Source organism: Rhipicephalus sanguineus, chromosome 7 (genome assembly GCF_013339695.2).
Source record: "Rhipicephalus sanguineus isolate Rsan-2018 chromosome 7, BIME_Rsan_1.4, whole genome shotgun sequence".
Lineage (NCBI taxonomy): Eukaryota > Metazoa > Arthropoda > Arachnida > Ixodida > Ixodidae > Rhipicephalus > Rhipicephalus sanguineus.
This window is the reverse complement of record NC_051182.1, coordinates 83,034,414-83,048,598: the sequence shown is the minus strand read 5'-3', so window position 1 is coordinate 83,048,598 and position 14,185 is coordinate 83,034,414.

The window sequence follows — 14,185 nt, the reverse complement described above, 5'->3', positions numbered from 1 at the left end:
CCTTGATTCTGTCCCTCTGTCATAGGCATCTCGATTCCGTCATGTCTATAGCAATAGCAAATGACAGAGCGGAGCCGGTAATGGTAGAGAGCACAGTACATTAAATTATTAAATTTACATGACATTGCTACAGTGAGAGATTTATGGTAATAATTCTTCGCATCACGGGTCATGAAGCCAGCTTCACTTGAACAGATTTCTTACATGCATATCTACTCGTTGCCAGTCACTGGTTACTATAGCAGTAATACTTGCCAAAAGGTGTAAACAAAGCTCTTTATAATAGCCTAACATATATCACTGTTTCAGTTTCACTTTATTGCAATTGAGCTTACAATGATCGTTACAAAAAGATATGCAGACTATGCAAAGGGAAGAATTATTTATCCATGTTTATTATGCAATAAATGTATCTCGGTGCTCGCAATATGTTTTTGTCGGCAATACAGCTTTCAAGAACAGCAGCAGGTTAACCTACAATAGCTGCGACGACAGCCAGCTTCCTGGTGGCATGGAAGTTCCTAGACATGAGTTCATCACTCAGAGTGAATGGATGGAAACAACTTTATTGTTTGAAAACAACTTTATTGCTCAGAGTGAACAACATAAAAAGTAATGCAAAGATTTATTGCACATAAGAGAAAAGACAATAGTTTTCATATAAGCAGAGTTCCGGAATCAAATCAGCGCTATAATGCTTGCTACAGAAACCATGCTTGCATATTGCTCAAATAAATGTACAAGTCCCGAACAGCAATATAGCAGAAACATTTCCATTCACCAATGGGGATCACAATCTTTGATGAGGGACATATTGCGGCTTGCTGTGCGAGATTTGCAATGAAAAGGACCACCAGTGCTGATGATCTAGAGACCCTGATTTCTTGCTATGAACAAGACCACAATGCACAACTGAAAAGGTAAACAAAAAATAAAAAAAAATAAAAATAATGTCTCCAATGCTTGCTGGTCTTGCAGTAAAACTTGCAATATCAAGAAATAGGAAATACTGTTTGCAGTAACCTTACACAATAGTTATGAACAAACTTGGTATTTTGAAGACATCCTAGCTGTTTTGACTAGACAAAATGTGACACAGAAATAGGTGAGCAATAACCTTGCAAGGCTAATACCGATAGGTGTGTGACGATTCATCAAGCGTTCTTAACATTAACAAACCCGCAAAGCCAGGCTTGATTAGACACTATAATCTTACAAAACAGCATGGACAAACTTTAGTGCAACCTTTTGAAATATCTTAGACAAAATATGGCACAGGATAACATAAGCAATAATCCTGCAGGACTGGTGGCTATAATTTCCGGCCACTCGTCAATTAAGTGTCTTAACATAAAGAATTCTGTAAAGGCACGCTTGATCAGATAATGTAGTACTACAACATGACATGAATAAACATAAGTGCAACTTGCCATTTTGAAGCTATCTTAACTATACAAAAATATACACAATAGAAAGAAAACATTTGATTAAAAATGAAGGTGAGGGATGAAGGCTGAATTCAGGCCCCCACTGCCTCTCTAGAAAAAAAAGGGTGCAAATTAAATAGGCATCACAAAGCAAATGCTTGATTAAGACTATTGAAGTACTCAGAAATACTCAAAGAAAGTCTTGCTAATTCGTCTATAAATCTATGACACCAAGTTGACTAAACCTGCAATTGCGTTAAAAGCCTGACGAAAACAAAAATACGGCAGATCCCACGCACCGTGGGAATCGATGTTATGCAAGCATGCGCGAGAAAGTGAACGTGGCGTATTTTTTTCACATTGAGCGAAACGTGACGGAATGGCGCTAGAGAAATGTGCAAATGGTATAGGCACACACATATGTTGAAGAGTCACACATGTGTTATATAACCAGTTGTTTACAGTTACGGAACAATGCCAACAGCAACATTGGTGTTACCCATACCAGACGCGGTAAGCTGATATGCAATGCTTATATTCTTCAATACTGGATAGCACGAATTCGAACAGGACAAAGAAGGAACATAGATGCACAGGACAGCCGCTACTCGTATTCAGAAAAATTTCTCCGGATATATACACAGCCGAGTGGCAAGCGCAGGCGCACTGCACGTAGACGTTACAGTCGAAGTTGTAGGAGTTACAGTTGCGCTCGAGTTGTTACGCTTATACTTGTCCGTTATGACGGACAACGCACGCACGTTTCACGAACTCGTGTGCATGTGTGGAAGGGGTTCTTGACAGTTCTTGAACAAGGTGATCCCCACCGTGACCACTGAGCACGAGCAGCTGGACAGGACTTGTTATCGGATCCGTACGCGATCGCGACTAGAGGGGTCTAAGTGTAGTGAAATGCGAGGTATAGTACAGCTGGTGGAAATCGTGGATGCCTCTTCTGAAGAAATGATCTATGGTGCCTCCTGTCCTGGACGTGACAACGAGGTCTTGCGATGCCCTGTTCACATCCAAGCCGTCTTTCATGCAGTGTGAGCAGCAGGCGTTGTTGGGTTTTGATAAACCAATGTTGAAGTCACCGGTAATGATAAGGGGCATGGTCCTCTCGGCAGAGTTATTGTAGGAAGCATTGACCCGATTTTCGCGTAATGCATGTTAAGGATTTTTCGTAGCCTCCCGCGGGGCCCCCAACCAACAGTAGCCCCCCGCTGGGTCCCCAAAGACGAAACATCTCAGCGTTGGGACACAAGTACGTTTTCTACAGGGTCGTAAAGCGTCTCTCACGGCCCCCCACCGCAGGCCCGCAGTCCTTCCCTCCTGTCAACGTAACTGTACACCACACCGCCCTCTCAGGCACGGCAGAAACCGCGCGACGGGGTTGTGGGGCTTTCCTGGAAAGGCATCTGGACTGCGCACGTGGCGTTCAACAAGTGAAAATGGAAGCAAACCAGGAGAAATACCACGAGGGTGAGAGAGTGGCCGGTGCGGGCGAACTTCGAAGACGAGGCAGAGACTTTCGAGACACGAACCAAGAAACACGTCTCAAGACAGTTGTAAATTCTGTAAATAAACTTCTTGTTCTAATTGTAATCGAAGCTTTCGTAACATTTTGGTGCCGAAACCCGGGAAGCTCTACGGAAACAAGAAGTTCAACGAGAACAGATGCAACTGTACTGATCGAAGATGGAGCGTCTACAAACAAAGAGGAGCTTGGCGCGCGTCGACCTGCAGAAGCTCAGCGATGAGCTTATGCTGCTGAAGACAACCGATGACCTGGAACCAGAGCACGAGGACCGCATCGCGGAAATAAGAGCTGAATTGGAGGTCATCGCCAAAGATCTGAAGCATCAAGACGCGCTTATCGACCCGCATGTCAGCGACGACGACTTCGCCGAGGAGTGCGCGGGAGTGCGGAAGTACCAGGCGCTCATTACACGTATGCGGACCCGTCTTGAGCGCTTGCAACGAAAGAGCCTGTCTGGTGGAAGTACGGTGAACGGAAGTACAACGGCCTTATCGTCTACCAGCAGCGCAAGCCCCCTCAAGCTACCGAAACTGGAACTTCAAAAGTTCAATGGCGACCGAGTTGAATGGCAGCCGTTTTGGGAGCAATTTCGACAGGCTGTCCATGAAAACTGCAGCCTTTCGAACATCGAGCGATTCTTATACCTGCGTGCGGTGCTGACGGGCAAGGCGGCTGCAGCGGTGAGTGACATCCAGGCCAGTGAACAGAACTACGACTACGCCATAAAGACTCTGAAGGAGCGTTTCGGCCGACAGGACGTGCTCGTGCAGGAGCACCTCACGCAGCTGTTGAATCTGCAGACAGTTAAACGGCTGGATGACGTTAACGCGCTCCGTCGCCTACACGACAACGTCCAGAGAAACGTCGCTGGGCTGAAGAATTTGGGTGTTCAACCGGACACATATGGTGCGATGCTGTGTGCGGTTTTGTTTCGTGTGCTGCCCACCGAGTGGGCTGTTGAGTTTCACAAGACCCACGCAACGGACAAGGATGTGCTCGACAGCTCAACTCTAGATGCGATTCTTGGCTCACTTCGCCTGGAACTCGACAGCCGTGAAAGGGCCCACGCAGGCCACACACAAGCTCCACATGAGCTGGATAAGAGTCGCCCTCCGAAAGATCAGCATCCGGATTACATCAAAGGAAAGGGTTCTGCCGCCAGCCTTAAAGTGAGTGTGCAACACGAGAATGAAAAGTGCCCCTTTTGTGATTCTCCCTCACATGACGCGGCTGAATGCACTGCTCCAATACCGATAAAGGAAAAGAAGATGAGGCTACGGAACGCGGGGAGGTGCTACCGTTGCGCGAAAAGAGGGCATATGACGAAAGCGTGCAGAAATTGGACAATCCGGTGCGCGAAATGTGGTCGTCGCCACATTACCCCCCTCTGCGACCCTCCCGTGCAATCTTCTGACCCGGAGACCGCTGCGGAGCTCCACTCGACGGCTTCGCTGAGCAACAGCAGCAAGAATTCGGTTCTTCTGCAAACGGCGCAAGTATGGGTCGACGGTCCCTGCCGAAAGCGCCTGGCGCGCTGTCTATTTGATGGGGGCAGCCAGCGCTCATTCGTCACCGAGAGCCTCTCTCGAGAACTGAACCTGGAGGTGATCGGTGACGAAGAGGTGACCATCTATCCGTTCGGTGGGGCCGCTAACGTCATGAAGAGCAAGCGACGCCTAGTTCGAGTGTGGCTTCGGAGCCAGTACAGCCGCAAGGAGCATTGCGTTGAGGCGCTCGAGATCGAGGAGATCTGCGCGGACAAACTGCTACTACCAAGCGACGTGCATCACCTCCCCGGTGTGGCCGATCTACAGTTGGCAGACGTGGCGATATCACCAACCCGCGGTGACCGCAGCGAAATTGAGATACTGATTGGAGCCGACAGCTATTGGCGTATCGTGAGCGGTGAAGTGCGAGCTATTGAGGGAGCGCAGGTCGCTCTGAACACTGACTTTGGATGGACTCTGCAGGGCCCAATTCCGCAGGCGGCCTCGACCGTGTGTTGCTCGACGGTGGCCGTCCTACGCACCGGGGTGGTGGAGCCGGCGTCAAGCCTTTCCAACGAGCTCCGATCCTCCTGGGAATTAGAGAGCCTCGGCATCTCGACGAAGGACGGCCCATCGGGAGACGACGAACACGCGAGGCAAGATTTTCATTCATTGAACTTTGTCAACGGCCGCTACGAGTCAAGCCTCCCTTGGAAGCCATTAGACCGGCCTTTGGAAACTAACAAGGTAGTTGCTGACGTTCCCGCAGAAATCATCCACGAAAAGCGAAGGTTGACCAAGACGGCAGTGGGTAGTGTCTCCGCGACTGCCCCCCCACTTCTCATAGACATCGAGCGCTTCAGCGACTTGAATCGTTTGTTACGAGTGACATCTTGGGTGCGTCGGTTCACGCATAACTGCAAACACGGCGCCCTGAGGCGAAATGGCGCGCTCGGTGCTGAAGAAATTCGGGAAGCGCGGGATTTTCTGACCCGACAGGTGCAGAGAGAAGCGTTCGGTGACGCACGGAGCAACGTTGAGTCACACAGCCGCCTCAAACAACAGCCAGACCTCAAAAGTTTGGAACTGTTCATCGATGACAGCGGATTGTTGCGGCTAAAGGGGCGTTTGCAGAAGTCAAATCTGGCCTATGAAACGGCGCACCCCATCGTACTGCCCGCGTCACACCACTTCGTGGAGCTCCTTATACGGAACGAACATCGCCGGCTGCTTCATGCTGGGTGTTTGGACACATTGACGCAGTTAAGAGAAACGTTTTGGATCGTTCGAGCTCGACAGGCAGTAAAGAAGGTGTTGAACCGTTGTTTTGTGTGCAAGAAGATGAGCAGCAAGGCTGCAACGCAGCCTGTCGCGCCACTACCTAGAGACAGGGTATCTGAAGCGGCACCTTTCATGGTATCGGGCCTCGACTTCGCCGGACCAGTGCTCACGAAAACGGATGGCAAGACACAGAAGTCCTACATCTTGCTACTCACATGCGCTGTCACCAGAGCGATCCATTTGGAAACAGTCACCGACCTGTCCACGGGGTCCTTCCTTTTGGCTTTTCGCCGCTTTGTGGCGCGGCGCGGACTCTGCCGCACCATCTATTCTGACAATGCTAAAACCTTCCACCGTGCGGCAGGTGAGCTGAAAAAGCTGTGGAAAGCGGCACGCGACCAAGAAGCGCTCGACTATTTGTCTCAGCAGGGAATCGAGTGGAAATTCAATGTGGAAAGAGCCCCCTGGTGGGGAGGTTTTTGGGAGAGAATGGTGCGCTCAACGAAGACCTCATTGAAGAAAGTGCTTGGGTGCAGCTACGTAACGTTTGAGGAACTCTGCACTATCCTGACGGACATTGAGGCGGTGATAAATTCACGCCCGTTAACCCGCGTTTCCAGTGACGAGGACGAAGCGGAGCCGCTGACACCAGCCCATTTTCTCATAGGAAGACGCTTGACCTCCCTGCCGACTCGCGGAGAACAACCGACTGCTTCTAACGCCAACGAACTAGCGCGTCGGTGGAAGTATCGCCAGAAATTATCTGATCTACTATGGAAGCGCTGGCGAGCAGAGTACTTGTGCTCTTTACGATCACATCACCACGCCACGCCGGCAGCAGCAAGTGACTTGCAGATCAGCGACCTGGTGTTGCTACATGATGACTTTCACCCACGTCATACGTGGAAGGTTGGCAGGATTATTGAAGTTTTTCCGGGACGCGATGGACGCACCCGCGCCTGCATGATACGCCTGCCTGGGGGAAAGAACGTACGACGGCCTGTTCAACTTATTCATCTCTTAGAGGCTCGAGGTCAATGAGCTACGCTCATTGGGCGGGGAGTATGTTAAGGATTTTTCGTAGCCTCCCGCGGGGCCCCCAACCAACAGTAGCCCCCCGCTGGGTCCCCAAAGACGAAACATCTCAGCGTTGGGACACAAGTACGTTTTCTACAGGGTCGTAAAGCGTCTCTCACGGCCCCCCACCGCAGGCCCGCAGTCCTTCCCTCCTGTCAACGTAACTGTACACCACACCGCCCTCTCAGGCACGGCAGAAACCGCGCGACGGGGTTGTGGGGCTTTCCTGGAAAGGCATCTGGACTGCGCACGTGGCGTTCAACAAGTGAAAATGGAAGCAAACCAGGAGAAATACCACGAGGGTGAGAGAGTGGCCGGTGCGGGCGAACTTCGAAGACGAGGCAGAGACTTTCGAGACACGAACCAAGAAACACGTCTCAAGACAGTTGTAAATTCTGTAAATAAACTTCTTGTTCTAATTGTAATCGAAGCTTTCGTAACAATGCACGTGGTGCACGCTGCGGACCACGTGGACAAGTGGATGGTAGTCGAGCGTCTTCCAGGGGTGTTCTGTGTTCAGATCCCTCAATTTCTTTGCGTCCGCCGCGGTGGTGTAGCGGTTACGGTGCTGGGCTGCTGAGCTGAAAGTCGCGGGTTCGATCCCGGCCACGGTGGCTGCATTTCGAAATGTTAAAGAGGCGAAATGATAGAGGCTTGTGTACTGAGCGATGTCAACGCACGTTAAAGAACACCAGATGGTCATACCTGCCGGTCCCGTCCACTACGGCGTCTCTCATAATCCTATCTTGGTTTTCGGACCTAAAACCCCAACAATTATTCTTATTATTATCACTTTCGTTGCTTGTGAATGTGAATGTTCGCGGTCGCTGTGTTGATTGAGACTCTGCATCACCTGTAGCACATACCCGCATAACATGAACTCTGGTATACGGGTATGTGCCACCCGTGACTGAGAGAAAGGGTTTCATGACGTACGCGACAGGTATTTTGCGTTATTCACGTCCTGACCAGTGAATCGTGTTCTTCATACACTGCTCCTCTGTTGTGCGAACTTTGGTATATTACAACCCATGGAGACGACCAGGAGGGCGCCCAGACGTAGGCAGCTAGATAGATAGATAGATACGTAGAAGAAACGGCCAAAGTGTCTGAGGTTCGCTAAGAAATGCTTCACATTTAAAACAAAATGAATACATCCTGCAACTCGTGTTCCCCTCTTTCCTGTTGGTGGTTCTCAATATAGCACCATTCAGTTTCATTCATCAGAGGTGAATGCATTGCCATGCATGAGCACCAGCAAAATTTATCAACATATTCATTGTACAAAGCTAACAGTCAAACTGGCGACCACTGCATTGTGTAACTGCTGTGGCTACGAAATTACTGAAGCATTATGGTGCTGCAAAGTGCAATGATGGAAATGTTTTTAGATTTCGCTTTTTTTTTGCGGCAACAACAAAACCCATACCCAGCCATCTGTTTCAGTGTATCTTACAGAGTAAATGGAATTTAGGACACTTATTCGCATCAATCATAACCATAACAATAACCCACTGTTGTGCTTTCTGACAGCCACATTTTCAAGGTAGAAAATGCAAAAACAGTGACTCTGCGGACTTGTCCTATCACCTCCGGAGCTGCTAGAAAACACGTGTTCGGCGTTAGGCAAGGTGGAAGCGCCTGATCCAGAGCCCGACGAAGAAAAACCACGTATACATCACCTTCGCCTGAGGCCGATGAGCAAGACAAACTGACTGCGCCGTGCGACTGAGGGAACCGAGCACATGGGTTGCAAAGCGGAACTTTATCCCATCGCTCTGGCTACTCGTTCGCCGAGTTATAGTGCCTAGAATAAGTATATTCTAGGCACTATAGCCAAGTGATCGTCGCTACGACATTCGTCACTTGAATCAAAACAGCTAGCGAGGTCATAACGGGCAGATTCAGCTATTCTTGGACGCTTTTGTCTGCCGCCTGCTTCTCTCAGTGAGCACATAACCCGCTGCATTTTTCGGCGGTATCATAGGGCAAAGCAATTGCTAAGGCTAGAGAAAGGGCGAGAGCTTTCTCGTAGGTTCGAATCGCGGCGGCATGATCGGCGATGCGTCACCCTTTCCTTCTAGATGTTTCCAGGCATTGCTGGGCGTTTGATCGCGTTGTCTGCTTCTGGCTCGAGTGGGTGAGGAGGATGCGGCGCGCTGGCGTCTTTTGATGCTTGTTTTTTCGTCGTTCGCGCTTCTTGGGCGCGCGGCTCGCGCCGTTTTGTCGCGCAGCCGTTTGAAAGCGGCCTCGCGCGCGCTTTATTACGCGCTAATTTGTGACAGATGTGGATCTTATTAAACCTCTCACTATACCACAGGCGTTGCGAAAGCCCCGAAGTATTTTGCGAAGGAAGGGTTTCATGTCTAAAGCTGGTACAACTACTAAATAACTTCTAGTTTTTGTTGCTGTCGATACTGTGGTTTGGTCTGCGCTTTCGCCACGTCTCCCTTGATGCCTCTATGTCCTGGTAACCAACGTGTCGTTACCTACTGCTTAGATATATACGCCGAACATAAGAGTGAATAAAGCTCATTAAAGACAGGATGTTTTTAAGGGGGGACGTGGCTTTCGATACCAACTTTCTTATTTCTTCATGGATTTTGATGAAAATTGGCACACTTATTTGAAATGTTGTTTTAAGGCTACTGTAGAAATTTCATGAATATATCTTTACAACTTTTTGATTTACAATATATTTCACCTTCTGCTCTTGTTCCGAGTCTGACTCGCTTAAAAAATGCGATAGGAAACTCGTTCAAAGTGCTATGCATTCTAAGATGTCTGATTGCGGGCGTGACATTCTTAGATTTTTTTATTTGCAACAAAATTTTTTTAGTTTTCCTTTTTCATGAGGTGACTGCGCAACAGGCATCGAGGCTTTGTGCAACTCGTCAAATAGCTAATTATCAAAACGCCATACTGAAAAAGCAAGAATGTCACGCCCTGAACTGTGCTTCAAGGAATATAGAACAAAAAATGGAACTGAAATAGACCCAGCGGTCAGTGAGAAATCAGCGGAACAAGCGAAGCAGGAAGCAAGAAAAGTCGTTTTGAGAAAACGGCTTTTAAAGTTGTACCAACGATATTACTTCATCAAAAGGCACTGGGGTCGTAATCTTTTTAGTCCTTCGTAATGTGCACTTTCTTGAGTGCCCTGTCTTTAGTTTGAGGTGCCTTACTTCTCTAAAACACAAGAAGATTGCGATCTTTAAGGTGTTTTATAAGGTTGGACCTCCTGCACATGTGGCCTTTCATCGGTTGTGCCTTTGTTTTCTTTCTTTTTTCTTAAAATCCTTTTCTGATATACAAAGAACATGTAGCATGAATTTTAAACGAAGTTATGAAGTGGTGTAATAGACATGACAAAAAACAAGATATTGTAATTCAAGTAGGTCATGTACTATGATGATTTGCCAGCTTTCTTGTATTCATGCTCTCATTAACATAATTAACAGTCTTGATTGCAATTGATCATTGAATCATTTTTATAGGATACTAAAAGCGGCTCTCATCATGGCAACCTATCACTTCGTCCTAAATAACAGGCAGTTATGGCCAAGACATTAGTGGAATAGGAATTCCTTAGCAGTTTATTCAAGACGCGAACTGGGCAGATATGAATTCATCTCCCTGTTTCACTCGTCAAGCTAATTTGTAAACCTCGCCTGCGATGCGCTTCATCATTCACCCGGTCGCGGACACGGTTTTCTGCAAGGCTTTTATTTTTTTCAGATGATTCATGAGCGCTTACGGCGATACCACGCACGGCTCCAAGCGCGCCTAAATTGCATCAACAGTGCTTTATTTCACCTCTAAGTGCTCGGCCGCATAGTCCGGGAAGACAGCACGCGATGTGCTGGGTGGCGGCATTCGGTGACGATGCGCAATATGCCTAGGTGCGGCGACGAAAAAATAGGCGCGCAACGTGTTTGGCCTCGCATTGCGGGACGCCGACGCGCGCCCGCTGCGCGACGAGCTTGGCCGTGGGGTCCGCTGCCGATGCGTAAAATGACCATCCGCTGTACCGAGAAGCCGGCGGGGGAAGCGCTTCGTTCCTTGCGAAGAAGCACACTGCCGCGAGTCCGCTAACGCGTTGCTCTTGCCCGCAAAGTTCGAGGTCCGTCTCGCGTGCCGACGCCGTGAGCGGAGTTAGGCCTAGTGACGACTCCGAGCAGTAGACGCGCCGGCCGCGGTGCCCGATGTTTCAAAGTACTTAATGCGTAGTCGCGAGTACAAAGAGTCGTCCTGCGATCATCTTCGTCACGACATCCGAAGTGCGCATAAGCAGAACCTCCAACCACGGATCCGACGAGTCAAGAGAGTCGGTCCGAGACGCGCGTTTGCGATGTTCGCTACGAGTGCGGCGCGCCATCATAATCCCACCGAGCTTCCGCTAGTAGCTCCAAACTAAAACGTAGTTCTTGTTCAAAGTTATCGTCGAGCCGTGAACACAGAGCGATTGCGAACACGCAACGAAGTAGCGCGACTTCCGACAGCCGTGAGCTCGAGACGCACGAGCTGCAGACGACGATCTCCCGGAGCGAGCATCGGACCAATGGCGAGGCGCGCTGGGGCAACATGGCGGACGCGGCCAATCGGAGGGCTCGAAACGACCTTCGAACATTTGCTTTTTGTGCGCTTGTTTTCGAAGGGAGGAGCCAGCTGCGGCGGGGAATTTGAAGACGGAGAAATGCGCTTTCCGATGAGCCCAAGATATCGGCGCCCGGTGGCGTCGTTGCGAAGCTATGATTTTTTGAAAATCAGTGTTTTTTTGCGATTTCCCCAATAATTTTCGCCACCTCGGCAGGCGCAACAATTTTTTTATAGCACTTCTACGCGGTTTTCGGTGAAGATATTTTGGAATCGGATATAAAAAGGGCTACAGAAACTGAAAATGTGATTTTCAAAAAATCGATTTTTTTGCCATTTTTCGCGATACGAAAGCCGCGTCCCCCCTTAAGAAGGTTCAACAGTGATTGCACAACCCTTAAAGAATCAGTAAATATGACAGATTTCTGTACATTTATTTGTGTTATACTTTTGATAGCCGATAGTATAGCATATGCTTCAGCCGTAAATATGGTCGTTTCGCTGTGCAAAACGTCCGATCAGGAAAACGATGGTCCAAGTGCTGGAGAGGCAACTCCGGTGGGGGACTTTGATGCGTCCGTGTAGTATTCCGGGCATGGGTATATAGCATGAAGTTCTTCTAAAGACGTCGTTTTGAAGTTCTCAAAAACACATTTGATTGTGTCTCTGGGGGTTGCTTTAAGATTTCCATAAACTATATGTAACAATCGATTAGATGCCATTGCCATGGTGGCAGAAGCCTTGTTGGTGGCATTAAATGATGTTTTTAAAGTGGGACATTCATTTCTTCAGCAACGCTTCTAACAAGCAGTGAGAACGGCTCTCTAACAGATGGTCGGTTGTCAAAAACTGTAAGATTATGTATCATTTGTGGTAGAGTAGCAGGGATTTTCCGACATGGAGTTGACATTCAGGAAGTATGTGAAACTGCTGTAGGCTCTTTGTAGCTGGAGTGGCCATTCCTTTGATTCTACCTAGAGACTCTGTTGTGGACTTGTTCTAAAGGCACCGGTCGCAAGGTGGACACTCAGATAGTGAACAGGGTCTAGCATCTTGAGGAAAGTAGGTGCAGCAGAACTGTAAACTATGAAACCCGATCAAATAAAGCTTTTTTACTGTTTCATCAGACATTTTGTGTCACTACCCCATGTTGTGCATGCAAGAGGTTTGTATGTTCATCATTTGCAGATGCTTTGCTTTCAAGTGTTTCATGTGAGAGATGAACGTGAGCTTCGAGTCAAGGATGAGGCCTAAAAAGCTCTGTTCAGAGACTGCAGGTACGGTACTTCCACAGAACTCAATGGTAGATTCCAGCACAATCCCTCTCTTGTTTGTTATTAGCCCAAAGCCATTCTGATCAGCCCATTTAGCTACTCTATTTAGGCAAACTTGGACATGTCATTCACCAATAGTAAGATTGCACGACTTGAAGCCCATTTCTACGTCATCTTAATATCTACAGTGAAGCATGGTAGGTGAAATGACTGTGTTTGGGGAGTTCATTTTAAAAATGAACACCGTGCAACTAAGCACCCCACCTTGAGGAACACTAGTCTCCTGCGTGAAAGTCTTGGACAAGGCGGTAGAAACTCATACGAAAGGTGCGGTTAGTGAGGTAGCTCTCAATTGTGTTCAGCATGTTGCCGTGAATACGCATTGCGGAAAGGTCGTGAAGAATACCATAACGCCATGTCATGTCCTATGCTTTGTCTAGATCTAAGAACATCCCTGTGGCAGGCCTCGATTCGAACAAGGTGTCAATCGTTGACTCGTCCCTGAAGCCGCATTGAAGAGGATCTTATAGTTGGTTACATTCTAAAAGACAGATTAAGCACCGGTTTATCATATTTTCGTACGACTCCCACAGACAGCTTGTTACAGCGATAGGTTTGGCTTTGAGAATGGATTATTTTCACGAGGATGGTATCTTACCAGTCGTCCACATGACATAATTGAGAAGAGCGTTTTTTAGTGTTTCGGGGTGCAGATGCTTTAGTATTTTGTACATGACACAGTAAATACCTGGTGCCGGCTTGTTACATGCTCGAAGAGAAACCTTTAGTTGAGCTAAGGTAAATGGAAGATTCTATGCTTGATGTCATACACACTTTCACTCAAGTTGCAGCCACTCAGCGCATTCTTTGTTCTTCAGTAACGTTTCGGTGCAGTGTGCTGCACTGATGGTGTATTCAGTGTCTGCCCAGTAACTCTGCCTGACCCTCCAGGGTGTCACCTTGGTTGTTGAGTAATGGTAGGGCATGCAACTGTCTCCATTTCAGTTTATTTACCATGTTCCACACTTTCGGCTAATCTGTAGAGGAGTTTATATTGCATATATCTTTCCCAACTCTATCTCTTAGCAAGTCTGCGCGTTCTTTTGCCCAGCGACTTAACTTTTTTTAAAAGTTTTCCAAGTTTTCAGCAGTTGGATATTGACGCAGCCGTCCCCAAGCTTTGGTTTGGTTTTTGCGTCATTTCTCGCATGCCTCATTCCACCGTTGTATGTGGCTTTTATCACCAGTTCTGTCAGCTGTGGAATGCATCTAACAGCAGCATCAATAGCGAAAGCTGTAAAATATGCCACATCATTTCTATGTTTAAAGCAGCAACGTCTTCACGGCATAATGATATTATTTCTTGAAGCAATTCTCAGTTGGACGACTCAATCTTCGATCGTGAATATGATGGAGGCACTGGTCCCTTTTCGTTAGATTTAAAAGAACCGAGAAGTGGTCACTTGTGTAAGGATTCCTAATAACGTGCCACTCGAGATACTGTAG